A 13,629-nucleotide genomic window follows, 5' to 3' on the forward strand; every position below is an offset into this window, starting at 1 on the left:
GAGGGGTAGGGGGAGGAGGGGGAGGGAGAGGAGGGGAGAAGTGTTCGTTTATTGGGACATACTGATGGTACGGATATCGTCGTGTTAGTGGATGTCCAATTATACGGACATGATGATTGAATCTACGAAATTTTACCGGTGAAGCGGATATTCGGTTAATAATGGTGTTGATGGAGGTCTGTTTATCCGTACACGATACATTATGCGGACCACTTATAAATCCACATCATATAGAGAATATTAGTTTAAACGATTGTAAGTAATGAACACACCATTACTTGTACTTTTACTTATCATCAGAAAAAGATAAGTTTAACCGATCTAAGTAACTAATATGCCTTTACTTATATTCAACAACGTATAAGTAAGATGTAAGTTGACCCAACTTATAGGTGTGGTATTTATCCTCGAGCATCAGTAAAAAGTAAGTGTTTGTCTGTCTGTCTGTCTGTCTGTCTGTCTGTCTGTCCTGTCTGTGTCTGTCTGTCTGCCTGTGTCTGTCTGTCTGTCTGTCTGTCTGTCTGTGTCTGTCTGTCTGTTCGTGTCTGTCTGTCTGTCTGTGTTCGTCTGTCTGTCTGTGTCTGTCTGTCTGTCTGTCTGTCTGTCTGTGTCTGTCTGTGTCTGTCTGTCTGTCTGTCTGTCTGTGTCTGTCTGTCTGTCTGTCTTTCATTACTCTCGATACATTTGTTGCAGGGTTGGGAGACACGTGGCGAGGTGAATTGTAAAGTGTTTGAATGTTTGTCTTAGCTATACCAGAGAGAGAGAGGAGAGGAGAGAGAGAGAGAGAGAGAGAGAGAGAGAGAGAGAGAGAGAGAGAGAGAGAGAGAGAGAGACTCCCAAAACATGGTACATACACTTCTTAACTTTAAACCTCGACCTAAGCTTGGCCCTAAGACGCCATTTAGTTAATATATGCAAAAGAGAGGAAGAAGAAGAAGAAGGAGAAGAAGAAGGTGGGGAGGAGGAGGAGGAGAATGAACTTTACCTACAGAGATAAGGGGAAAGTGTGTGGTCTACTGTAGACTCTTTTAATTAGGATGTAACACAGAGTCAAGCAATGTCACAGTACCTGGAGTGAGTGAGGAGGAGTGGTGGGGGAGGTGAGTGTGTGGAGTGAGTGGTGAGTGAGTTAGTTAGTTTATTTTAGATCTAATTAGATTGGTTAAAATTATATTAGTTTAGATTAGATTCATCTTAAGGTAACACACAGCTCCTGGTGGTGACGGGATTAATCTCCATTTAATCCGAGTTTTATCCCACTGAATCTTTTATTTAATGCACTAACACATATACCTCCTCTTCCTCCTCCTTCTTCTCCTCCTCTCTTCCCTCTCCTCCTCCTCCTGCACCTCCTCCTCCCTGCCCCAAATACCCACACATTCCCGGGCATCACACGGACGTGACCAGGGCATGGGGGGAGAGGGGGGGGGGATGTATGAGGGTGAGAGACGCAACATGAATAAAATGACAGGAGTGGGTGTATGGAGAAGAATTAAAACGGAGATGGAAAAAACCACACACGATTCAATTTAGTTTGTTTTACACACACACACACACACACACACACACACACACACACACACACACACACACCCTTGCTGTACTTAAGTGGAAATATTAATGATGAGACAAAAATGTGCAATGATGATGATGATAATGATGATGACGATGATGATGATGATGATGATAATGACGATGATGATGATGATGATGATAATGACGATGATATTTCCTCAAACTCAATCCTTCCTTCAATCCCTCAATATGAACTCACTAAACAAGCTTCTATATTAATCTAATCTAAACCTTATTAATCATCCATACTGACACCTGGGCCTTACCTTACCCATGTCCACCTGTCTGACCACCACTCATCACCACCACCACCACTCATCACCACCACCATCATTCCTAGCCCTTTCACCTTCACATGTAAACACCTAATAAACATGTACAGAGATCTGATCGCAATGGTCTGGCCAGGTAAGGTACTGAACCCTTTTGTGGGGAGAGAGAGAGAGAGAGAGAGAGAGAGAGAGAGAGAGAGAGAGAGAGAGAGAGAGAGTCACCAATATCACTATCAAAAACTGAATTATCACCACAAACCACTATCATCACCATTCATTGTTAATCACCACACCACTACCGCCACCAACGCATAAGAGTCGTCGTTAAATAAGTCGTACAAGCTGATGTCTTCCTCTTGTTGCCGGTGGAGGTGGTGCAGTTGTGGTAGTTGATGTGGTAGTTGTGGTAGTTGATGTGGTAGTTGTGGTAGTAGATGTGGTAGTTGTGGTAGTAGATGTGGTAGTTGTGGTAGTAGATGTGGTAGTTGTGGTAGTAGATGTGGTAGTTGTGGTAGTAGATGTGGTAGTTGTGGTAGTAGATGTGGTAGTTGTGGTAGTAGAAGTGGTAGTTGTGGTGGTTGTAGTTAAAGAGGTGATGTTATTGTTGTTGTTAGTAATGGAGGCAAATATGTAGAGCTACATGTAGAGTTGTGTAGAGTCAGCAGCGTCACCCCACACAACAGAGCTACATGTAGAGTTGTGTAGAGTCAGCAGCGTCACCCCACACCATAAAGCTGCTGGAGGCCTCGACATCACAAGGGGGAGGAGGCAGAAGAGGAGGAGGAGGAAGGAAGAGAGAGGAAGGAAGAGGAGGAGGAGGAAGAAGGGGAGGAAGAAGAAGGAGAGGACTCCCTACTTAAACTATACACTGTGGGGTTAACTTGCACACACACACACACACACACACACACACACACACACACACACACACACACACACACACACACTAGTTAAAAGATAAACTAATGGTAAATATGACTCTACCTTTATTTTGTCTCGTAACGAATACTTTGTGAACGGATGTAAGGAACGTAACTAGTTAAGGTAATGAACGTAACTAGTTAAGGTAATGAACGTAACTAGTTAAGGTAATGAACGTAACTAGTTAAGGTAATGAAAATCTAGTTAAGGTAATGAACGTAACTAGTTACGTAATGAACGTAACTAGTTAAGGTAATAACTTATATCTTTGCATTGGCCACGACAATCACCATGACAATACCATGACAACACCATGACAACACCATCACCATGACAACACAATCACCATGACAACACCATCACCATGACAACACCATCACCATGACAACAACACCATCACCATGACAACACCATCACCATGACAACACCATCACCATGACAACAACACCATCACCATGACAACACCATGACCACCTCACTCTCTCACGTGCTTTACCCAGTTAAAGATTATGAAACAAACAACAAAAAAATACACCTGGCAGGTGTAAGGCAAGATGAGACACCCCAATGTATCCGTCATGATTAGACATCCCAAAGTTAACCCAACCTGAACTTAAATTCGAATTTAACCCAATATGAACTTAATCGAACTTAACCTAACCTAACGAGATGTCACATACCTTTTTCAACTTAATTTAATATAGGTTAACCAAACTTAACTCTAATCTGACCTGAGCTAACCTAGGTGTTTAATCCCAGATGAAATAAACTGGTGTTAATTCACGGATCTATTGTCTCAGGTGATGGTATGTTTGTGAATATTGACGCTATTCAAGAAGATGTCCTTGTGATTTGGGTGTAAAGGAATTTAAGGAGGTATAGTGGCAAGCCGTAGGAGTTTTTTACGTAAAACTCACCAAGACAGGTCATCTACCCACAACGGGGCCTGGGGTGGGAAAACAGAGTGAAAAGAAATTAAAATAGAAAAAGAAAGATTATATTGATCTCAAAGACAAAGATGGAACACCAGCGAAGTGAGGCAGATTGTATGAGTATGAAACACAGAAGAAGTGTACATTCCAGTTTGGCTGTGAGGAAGAAAGTATGTACTATAATGGGTTATTTAGTGTATTGATATCCACAGAGAAATTGCAAAGTGGGAATACTTGAGTGTTCGAGCTCCATTGGCTGCTGGCGGTGCAGAGGAGCAACCACCGAATATGCCCGTTGAAGAATACCTGTAAAGAGAGAGAGAGTGAAGGCAACATTGGGGAAGAGAAAGGGAAGAAAAATTATCAATTAAAGGAGTGAGTTAATAAGACGAAATGCCTTTGATTCCACCCATTCAATGCTGGTTGAGAAGAGCCACTTAGATATGAGAGTACTGTTAGGACGAATAACTTTATACTTGGAGCAACTGTTCAGAGTGAAGAGCTGCGCATGCAGCATTCTGAAGCTTTGGAGGTTAGTGGTGTGAGTAGGAGGTGGACAGGGTGGCAAGTGACGTGGTGGCGCGAATGTGGTGGTGGGCATTGGGGTATGGGGTGACGGGGGTAGGGTGGGTGACGGGAAGTGATTAAAGACAAGGTGTGAATGCAGACGTAGGAGGGAGAGATAGAAGGAGCAGACCTAGGAAGGGGTAGGTGGTGGGGGCACATGTAGGAGGAGGGTAGTGGCTGGGGCAGACGAAGGAGGGAGGGTAGTGGCAAGGTGTGCACTAGAAATGAACACGTTAAATTGTGACTCCAGGCTTAGTTAGGCAGGCAAGAATGTTAAGACAAAGATACACATATGGAAGACAGGGGGGCATGGGGAGGAGGTGAGGGGAGGTGAGGGGGAGGGGAGAGGGGAGGTGAGGTAGGGAGGAGGGAGGAGGGGAGGGAGGTGGGGGAGGGAGGGAGGTGAGGGGGAGGAGAGGTGAGGGGAGGAGGTGGAGGGAGGTAAGGGGGAGGGGAGGGAGGAGGAAGGGGGAGGAGAGGAGGTGGAGGGAGGAGGGGAGGGAGGAGAGGGGGGAGGTGGGAGGGAGGTGAGGGGGGGAGGAGAGGTGAGGGAGGAGGGGAGGGAGGTGAGGGAGGTGGAGGGAGGTGAGGGGGAGGTGGGGGGGAGGAGAGGAGGGGGAGGTGGAGGTGAGGGGAGGAGGTGGAGGCGGGGGAGGGAGGTGATGGGAGGTGAGGGGAGGTGAGGGGGGATTTTGGAGGGAAAGGTAGAGATGGAGGGGAGATAGGAGATTTTTTTCTCTCTCCACTTTCTGCTGTCTAGTAAGAGGTTACAGAAGGTAGTTGCAATAAATTAGCTTATTTATTCTTGATTATTATCTCTGTTTTAACAGTACACGTAGGAGGGTGGAGAGAGAGAGGAGAGAGAGAGAGAGAGAGAGAGAGAGAGAGAGAGAGAGAGAGAGAGAGGAGGAGAGGAGAGAGAGAGAGAGAGAGACTTGGGTTTTTAAAATATTCTACAACGGATTTAAAAAGCAACTAGGGAAGAGGACGAAGAAATAATAAACTGGTAATAATAATAATAATAATAATGAATAAGTAAATAAATAATAATAATAATAAGATAAAATAATAATAACAGAATCGACAAAATATTCAAACATGCAAATAAAAATAAATAAATAAAGAAACAAAATAAAACTAATCTTTATCTGTAACGAAGGAGAAGGCATGAACAGGATAAATCAAAGACTTATGGCAGACAAGGCAGACAAGAGGCCGAGTTAACGAACCGCTGGACTGAAACTGGTTTATTTTATCAAAGAGAGAGAGAGAGAGAAGAGAGAGAGAGAGAGAGAGAGAGAGAGAGAGAGAGAGAGAGAGCATCACTAATCACAGAAGCAGAAGCACAGGTCAAACAGCACAGAAGGAGAGAGAGACAACAGAAGGAGGAAAGGAAAAAGGAAAGAAGATATGAGAGAGAAGGGGGAGGGGAGGGGAAGGGGAGGGGGAAGGAAGGGGTTAGGAGCAAGAGAGGAGAAGTTATTAACGGCAGGTGGGGGCATAAGGGGAAGGATCTATCATCTTATTCTGGACAAGTGACAGTCGCTGCAAAATGAAATCAGTGGGTGGGGAGGGTGGGGGAGGGGGTGGAGGAGGGGCAGGGGAGGGGGGGGGGTGAGGGGGTGGAGGGGGGGGCTGGAGGGGGAAGAGGTGGAGCAGGAGTGACGGCCACGTGTTTAGCCACGAGTCTCACAGATAAACACACACACACACACACACACACACACACACACACACACACACACGGCGGGATAACTCATAAGAACCTCACATGAGCTTATATGGGAGATTGTGTGAGGAGGATATGGTAATAAGTAGGAGGAGGAGGAGGAGGAGGAAGAAGATTACAATAAGAAGAAGAGGAGGAGGAAGAAGGACAGACACTGGGAAGAAGGTAAAGAAGCAGGAACAGAAGTAAAAGGGAAAAAGAGGAGGAGGAAGAGATGCAAAGAATAAGAAAAACCAAGAGAAGAAAGAAACTATAAAATAGGAGAAGTTAGATAAGAAAGAGAAAAGAGGAAGAACACTCAGGTAACACTCCACAACCATCTCACCCTAACGTTGTCCAAGCAAAGATCATTCATAACCCAACCCTATTTTCAACCTGATGACAACACCAAACCAAACTAAACCAAACCTAACCCAACCTGTCCTAACCTAACCTAACCCGACCTAACCTAACCAAACCCAACCCAAAACCAAACCAAACCAAACCAAACCAAACCAAACCCAACCCAGTCCTATCCTAACTCAAACCTGGGTCCCAAACCAAACCTGACCTAACCTAACCAAACCTAATCCCAACCTAACCTAACCTAAACTAAACCAAACTTAATCCTAACCTAACCCCAAAGGAAGGTTAGGTGTTTGTCTATCAGGTGTGGGTGTGTTTGTGGGTGGTCCATGAGGTTTACAATTGTTGATGATGAAAAAGGCAGCACACACACACACACACACACACACACACACACACACACACACACACACACACACACACACACCTTTCCAACTTTTCTGTTTAATGAAGATCTCACCTGTCAGCCTTTGTCAACTCAATCTTTTTTTTTTATTTACAGTCACCCACCCACCTTTCAATTTCCACCCACCCACCTTCTCCATCCCTACCCACCCACCTTCTCCACCCCACCCAACCCACTTTCCACCCCATCCACCCACCTGCTCCAACCCACGACTCACTGTCAGCCTCTAGAAAATCAAACACTACCACACGATATCTGAACCATCAACCACCTCCTCTTCTACCTCTTTCCTACCTCCACCTCCTTTCACCTCCACCTCTCTACCCACCTCCTCTTTCACCTCTCCTTACCTCCACCCTCCTCTTTCACCTCCACCTCCTTCACCTCCTTACCTCCACCTCACCCACCTCCTCTTCTACCTCCACCTCTTCTACCTCTTACCTCCACCTCCTCCACCTCTTCCTTTTACCTCCACCTCTTCACCTCTTCCTTACCTCCACCTCTCTACCTCTTCTTACTCCACCTCTTCTACCTCTTTCCTTACCTCCACCTCTTCTACCTCTTCCCTACCTCCACCTCTTCTTTCACCTCCTCTTCCCTCTTCCACCTCCACCTCTCTACCTCTCCTCACTCCACCTCCTCTTCACTCACCTCTTCTACCTCTTCCTTTACCTCCACCTTCTACCCTTCCTTTACCTCCACCTCCTCCTACCTCCACCTCCTTCTTCTACCTCCTCCTCAGCCCACTATAGGTTCACGTCACACCACTCCATTCATCACCACAGCCACAGACCCATTCACGCGAGAGAAGTGGACAGGTGATTGAAAAGAACGTAAGTTGAATAAAAATAAAACCCTCGCTTTATTTATCAGCTGGCATCCCTACCAACCTGCCTACCTTAATTGATCGCCACTAATGATCGTCACATTCTTATCACAGGTAACTTTCTAATAGTGGTTCTGGTTGTGTGAATGTTACTAAAGATTATGCTGTACACTTGTTCACTATACTGATTACAGGTGTTGGATTACAAACACGGACAGGTGTTGGGAGTGTGTTGTGTGTGTGTATGTATGTATGTAATTGTGTGTGTGTGTGTGTGTGTGTGTATGTATGTATGAGTATGTATGTATGTGTGTGTGTGTGTGTGTGTGTGTGTGTGTGTGTGTGTGTGTGTGTGTGTGTGTGTGTGTGTGTGTGTGTTAAGCTTTTTGCCTCTAACTCATTTTAGAACTAACAGACTGTATCACCACATGAGATTCTGTCACCTGTTCTCGTAACAGGTATTGTGGGCTTTCTCCTTCTCCCACCTCCTCAAAGAAGAAGAAGAACAACAAAAATAACTTATAACACAATACCTCTCTCACTAATTTAGACATTCTTCATAAACTAGAGAAAAACGAGACGCCTTAAACCCTTAATAGGACAAAGTGGTGGTGGTGGTGTCATAACAGAGCATCGTGTAGTGTAGACAAGGGCGATAAGACCCTCCTGACGGCGATAAGACCCTCCTGACGGCGACAAGGACCTCCCCCTCCCCCCTCACCATCTAACTTGAGAAACTCGGTCCCAAACAAGGCTTGTATCTCTCCATCAGTCGTCACCAGCACTCAACACACACACGATTCCTAGCCCCTCGGTCAGCACGCAAACACGCACCCACGCATCCACCCACCCACCAACGCACGCACGCACATAGAGAATGAAGTCTGCATAGATTTACCCATAAGATAATTCCTACACACACACACACACACACACACACACACACACAGAGGGATGTATCAACAGGTGTTTTGGGGTTCCAGAGACAAATTACCATCGCCTCGATCACAGAAACAACCATTAATCTGTCTGACGACCTTCCGACACACACACACACACACACACACACACACACACACACACACACACAACACCAGGACCCTATATAGATACAGCCACGCAAATATTCATATACATACATAAATACATACATACATATATACATACACTAAAAAGGGCGAAACACCTCTCCACTATAATGATGACCTCTTCCACTATAATGATGACCCTTCCACTATAATGATGACCCCTTCCACTATAATGATGACCTTCCACTGTAATGATGACCTTCATATAATGATGACCCTTCATATAATGATGACCCTTCACTATATTGATGACCCCTTCCGCTATAATGATGACCCTTCCATATAATGATGACTTCACTATAATGATGACGACCTTCCTATAAGATCCCTTCATAATGATGACCTTAGATACCCTTCTTGCCCTTCCACTATATTAGAGAAGAAAGAGAAAGAGCAAGGAGGCAGAAGGAATGAAGAGGAAAGGGTGGGAAGAAGAGGAAGAGGAGTGAGATAGAAAGATAGAGAAAGTGAGGGAACCAAAGGGAAGAGGGAGAGAAAGGGGGAGGCAGAGAAAGAGAGGGAGTAAGACAGGGAGGGAGAGGGAGAAGAGGAGTGGGACAAGGATGGAGAAGAGAGAGAGAGAGAATAACATCACGCACAACGCTGACCGTCCTTTGTTTTTCTTAGAGAGTGACAAACGGGTTCTGATCTCCTATCATCTATAGAGCCATAAATCATGTGAGGCTGACACCACCACCACTACCACCACCCTACTTCCCCTCACACACACACACACACACACACACACACACACAGATACATTAGACCCAGACAGACAGACAGACAGACAGACAGACAGACAGCCAACGCTCTTGATAGCACTTCAATACTGACCATTATATTATCGGAGAAGTCGGGAGTCTAAGATGAATTTCCAGACCCTTCTTGGACGCCTCAGACCAACACCGATCCCGATTTATATAAATAATAATAATAATAATAATAATAATAATAATAATAATAATAATAATAATAATAATAATAAAAGGAGTACTGTATAAAAAAAAAATAAAAAAAATAAAAAAAAATAAATAACAAATAAAATTATCACAAGCAAAACAAAAACAATAATAATCAATAATACAAAAAAAAACTAATAATTCTGGCTGGATAGGAAAGGGAAATGGCGGGGGAATAATTATTAATTAATGATTAGAGAGAAATTCCTAAGGATGGTAAAAAACTACAGAAACACACTCTCAAGTTACATAACAAAAAGACTATATTGAACTGGAGGAATGATCGCTTAACTTCCTGTGGCTGTGGTGAGGTGGGGGCCTTCTCCTTATTGGTATTTGATATCATAATTGCATTGGGATCCACGAGTCTGTAGGGAAATTGCAAAATTGCCAATAGCGCTTTTCCTTGTTGCCGCCGACGGGGATTCTGCTACTATCGCCGGGATGGAATGTTAATATTTCATGTGAGGTTGAGGAGGGAATGTTGATACGGGAATGATTTGAGAGATTGTAAATTGATTTGAGATATTGTAGAATGATTTACGAAATTCTGGAATGATTTGAGAACTTTTTTTATTACAAGTGAATATTTTATTTTTTCTTACAAGTGAATATTTTAATCATTATATTAATTTAACACAGAGATAAACATTGTCCTTATTTTTCATTACAAGTGAAGACAACAGAAGAATATTTTCCTCCTGGTACAAGAGAAACCCGAAACTATCGCTATTATTACACACTGTCTTGTACCATAACTTACACTCACTGACCCACCCTTATCCCCGGCTCTATTATTTATGGCTATTATTTACTGTTCTATTGTTTAATATTTACTGCTATAATGTTTACTGCTCTATTATTAAATGGTTTATTGTCTACTGCTCTATTATTAAATGCTCTATTGTTTACTGCACTATTGTTTATGGCTATTATTTACTGCTCTATAATTCACTGTTTTATAATTCACTGTTCTATAATTCACTGTTCTATAATTCACTGCTCTATAATTCACTGCACTATAATTCACTGCACTATAATTCACTGCACTATAATTCACTGCTCTATAATTCACTGCTCTATAATTCACTGCACTATAATTCACTGCTCTATAATTCACTGCTCTATAATTCACTGCTCTATAATTCACTGCTCTATAATTCACTGCTCTATAATTTACAGCATAATGGGTACAGCACAGAGAGTACAGTCTCCACCAATTCAGGCAAAAACAGATCTTAAAAACTGGTGTAATGAATAACCAGAGGAGTGGGGCGGGGGCAAGATAGTGTCATGGTGGAGGTGAAGCAGTTAGGGTCATTACAAGCAGAGGATGAGTAATTAACTTGACCCTTAAAGCATAGGCACACCTTACCCCTCCCCCCACAGCCTGTTAGTACCGGTCAAATCAGTCTGAGTGGCTGGCCAAACAACCAGTCATTCCTGGAGCTGTGATGAATGGATTGGCTAAGTAACTGCATCGGGTTCAGTGGTGCGTTGGTGATAGGAATAGTGGGTAGGAGGGGTGGTGAGTGGGTGGGTGGTGAGTGGGTGGGTGGTGAGAGGGTGGTGGTGGGGGCAGGAGGGGGTAGTGGTGGGGAGGGGTGGGTAGTGTGGGTGAGGTGTGGGGTGGGAGGGTGGTGGTGGGTGAGGTGGGTGGGTAGAGGGTGGGGTGGGTGGAGGGGTGGTGGTAGGGAGGGGTGTGGTGGTAGGGGGAGGGGTAGTGATTGGGTGGTGGGTAGTGTGGGGTGGTGGGGTGTGGGGAGGGGTGGTGGGGAGGGGTGGGGTGGTGAGGGGTGGGGTAGGGTGGGGAGGGGTGGTGTAGGTGTGTGTGTGGGTGGTGAGATGTGGTGGTGGAGGGGGTGGTGGTGGTGTGGAGGGTGTGGTAGTGGTGGGTGTGGGTGGTGTGTAGAGGGTGTGTGGAGGGGTGGGGTAGTGGTGGTGAGGTAGGCTGTAGAGCATTGTGGTGGCATGGGCTGGGTAAAGAGGCTGTTGTTGGTGTGGTGGTGAGTGGTAGTGGGTGGTGGGTGGGGGAGTGTGGGGAGGTGCAGAGGAATAGTGAGGGGAGGTGTTGTTGATGATTGTGGTGAGGGAATTGATAACACCATTCCATTCCCCTCAAGAAACCACCCACACACTACCACCCAAACTCTCTCTCTCACATACACCTCAGCCCCCAGACGGTGATTAACCCTGACCACCCTGTTGACGTTGCCACCCGGGAACCAATTAAAAACAAACATCTAGACTGGACCAAGCCCACTACCACAAAACACCACCATACCACCACAACACACCATACCAGCCACACCAGCCCACCACCACAAAACACCACCACAACACACCACCACAACACACCAGCCCACCACCACAAAACACCACCACAACACACCATTGTTATAAGCCTGACAGACCAAGAGCAAATATTTTAACACCGATGGAGCAACATTAATCTGACACCACCTACAGATTAGCACACCCTTATTTCACCTTAAGATTACCTACTCCAACGCTAACCTAACCTAACCTAACCTAACCTAACCTAACCTAACCCCCCAGATAGAGTTAAGGCGTCTAATCATCAAGTTAAAGCAATTTTTTTTTTAAATATATGAACATCAAATCATGTCAGTTATTTTCACCAGAAGTTTAAATTCAGTTATAATTTGACACAAAAAGACCAGTCACCCCTCAAAAACTATCTGTACTCGGGGTGATCGATGACTTCCAGAATGAACACTGTGACTCCTGTTGTCTCGGTAGGGTTGTCAAAATCCTTCGTCCGTTGTGTCAAATTTTCTCAACACAATTTTGTATAGATAATTTTTTTTCAGTGATTTAAACCAATTTCGTGGGTTATCCTTGGTTTAAATCCACTTGTTTTTTGTCAATGTCTACATATACATGCATTCTCTATGTATAATGTATACATATTGACCCAGTGACCTCTACTATCCTTCCATCCATGTATCCATCCAACCACCTATATATCTATCACTTCTTTCTATTCATACATATATCTATCCATCCATCCATCTACCTATCTATCCAATCTATCTCTATATCTATCTCTTCCTTCTTAACTTATCACCATCCTTCAAGGTTTATTATACACATCCTACGTCACCACCACACGTAAACACCCTCCTTTGCCTCCTTCAGTTCATCCTAGTCATCAACTGCTCAGATAATACGAGTAAAACGAACAAAGAAAATACTAAAATAAAATAAATTGAGATAAAAATAAAATAAAATAACAAAATATAACAATAATAATAAATAAAGACAAAATATTCATTCACTTTCAACACCTTACCTCACCTTCACTAGCAGGAGATGACAGCAGTTCAAGAAGCTCATTGTCTCGTGTCTAAATTCGGTGATTCTAATTATTTTTGTTTCAGAGACTTTCATCATTACGTACCTGCAAGAGAACCAGAAACAGACATTACCAACGAGGGATTATTATGGACTTAGCCAAGGATTAAAAAAAAATATTAAATTCTCCTCCTAAGTCTGGGTAAATCTGGGTGAATATTTCAATACTTTTTGTTATACATAAATAAAAATACTCATAAATAATATAAATATCATAAAATATCACTAAATTTAATCACTGTTACATATAAATGAGGTTAAGTTATCTCAAAGAACCATAGGGAGAGTTGGCTGGTGATGCGTGTGTGGACGTCCTTACAGTAGTTACCCCTCAAATAATTTTTCTCTTTTTCTCCAGAGACATTCATAGTGTTACCATTTTCTCTCACTCTCTCTGGGGGACTATTACCCTGTTAACTCCCTTCTGCTTTACGATACTTACGATACTTGAGGTGAAATTAGGAAGGACTGAAGCTTTTGTGACCAGGGCTTCACAGCTCTGTAAACACACCTAACACCTTGATCGTCTTAGTAATTTAAGTTTACCTGTGTGTTGAGATACATTACTGTAATGTATAATCCCATTTGAGGAATAAACTTCAATTAAAGAATAAATTTAAAGAAGAAATTA

This window comes from Homarus americanus, unplaced genomic scaffold (genome assembly GCF_018991925.1).
Source record: "Homarus americanus isolate GMGI-L3 unplaced genomic scaffold, GMGI_Hamer_2.0 scaffold12259, whole genome shotgun sequence".
Classification (NCBI taxonomy): Eukaryota; Metazoa; Arthropoda; class Malacostraca; order Decapoda; family Nephropidae; genus Homarus; species Homarus americanus.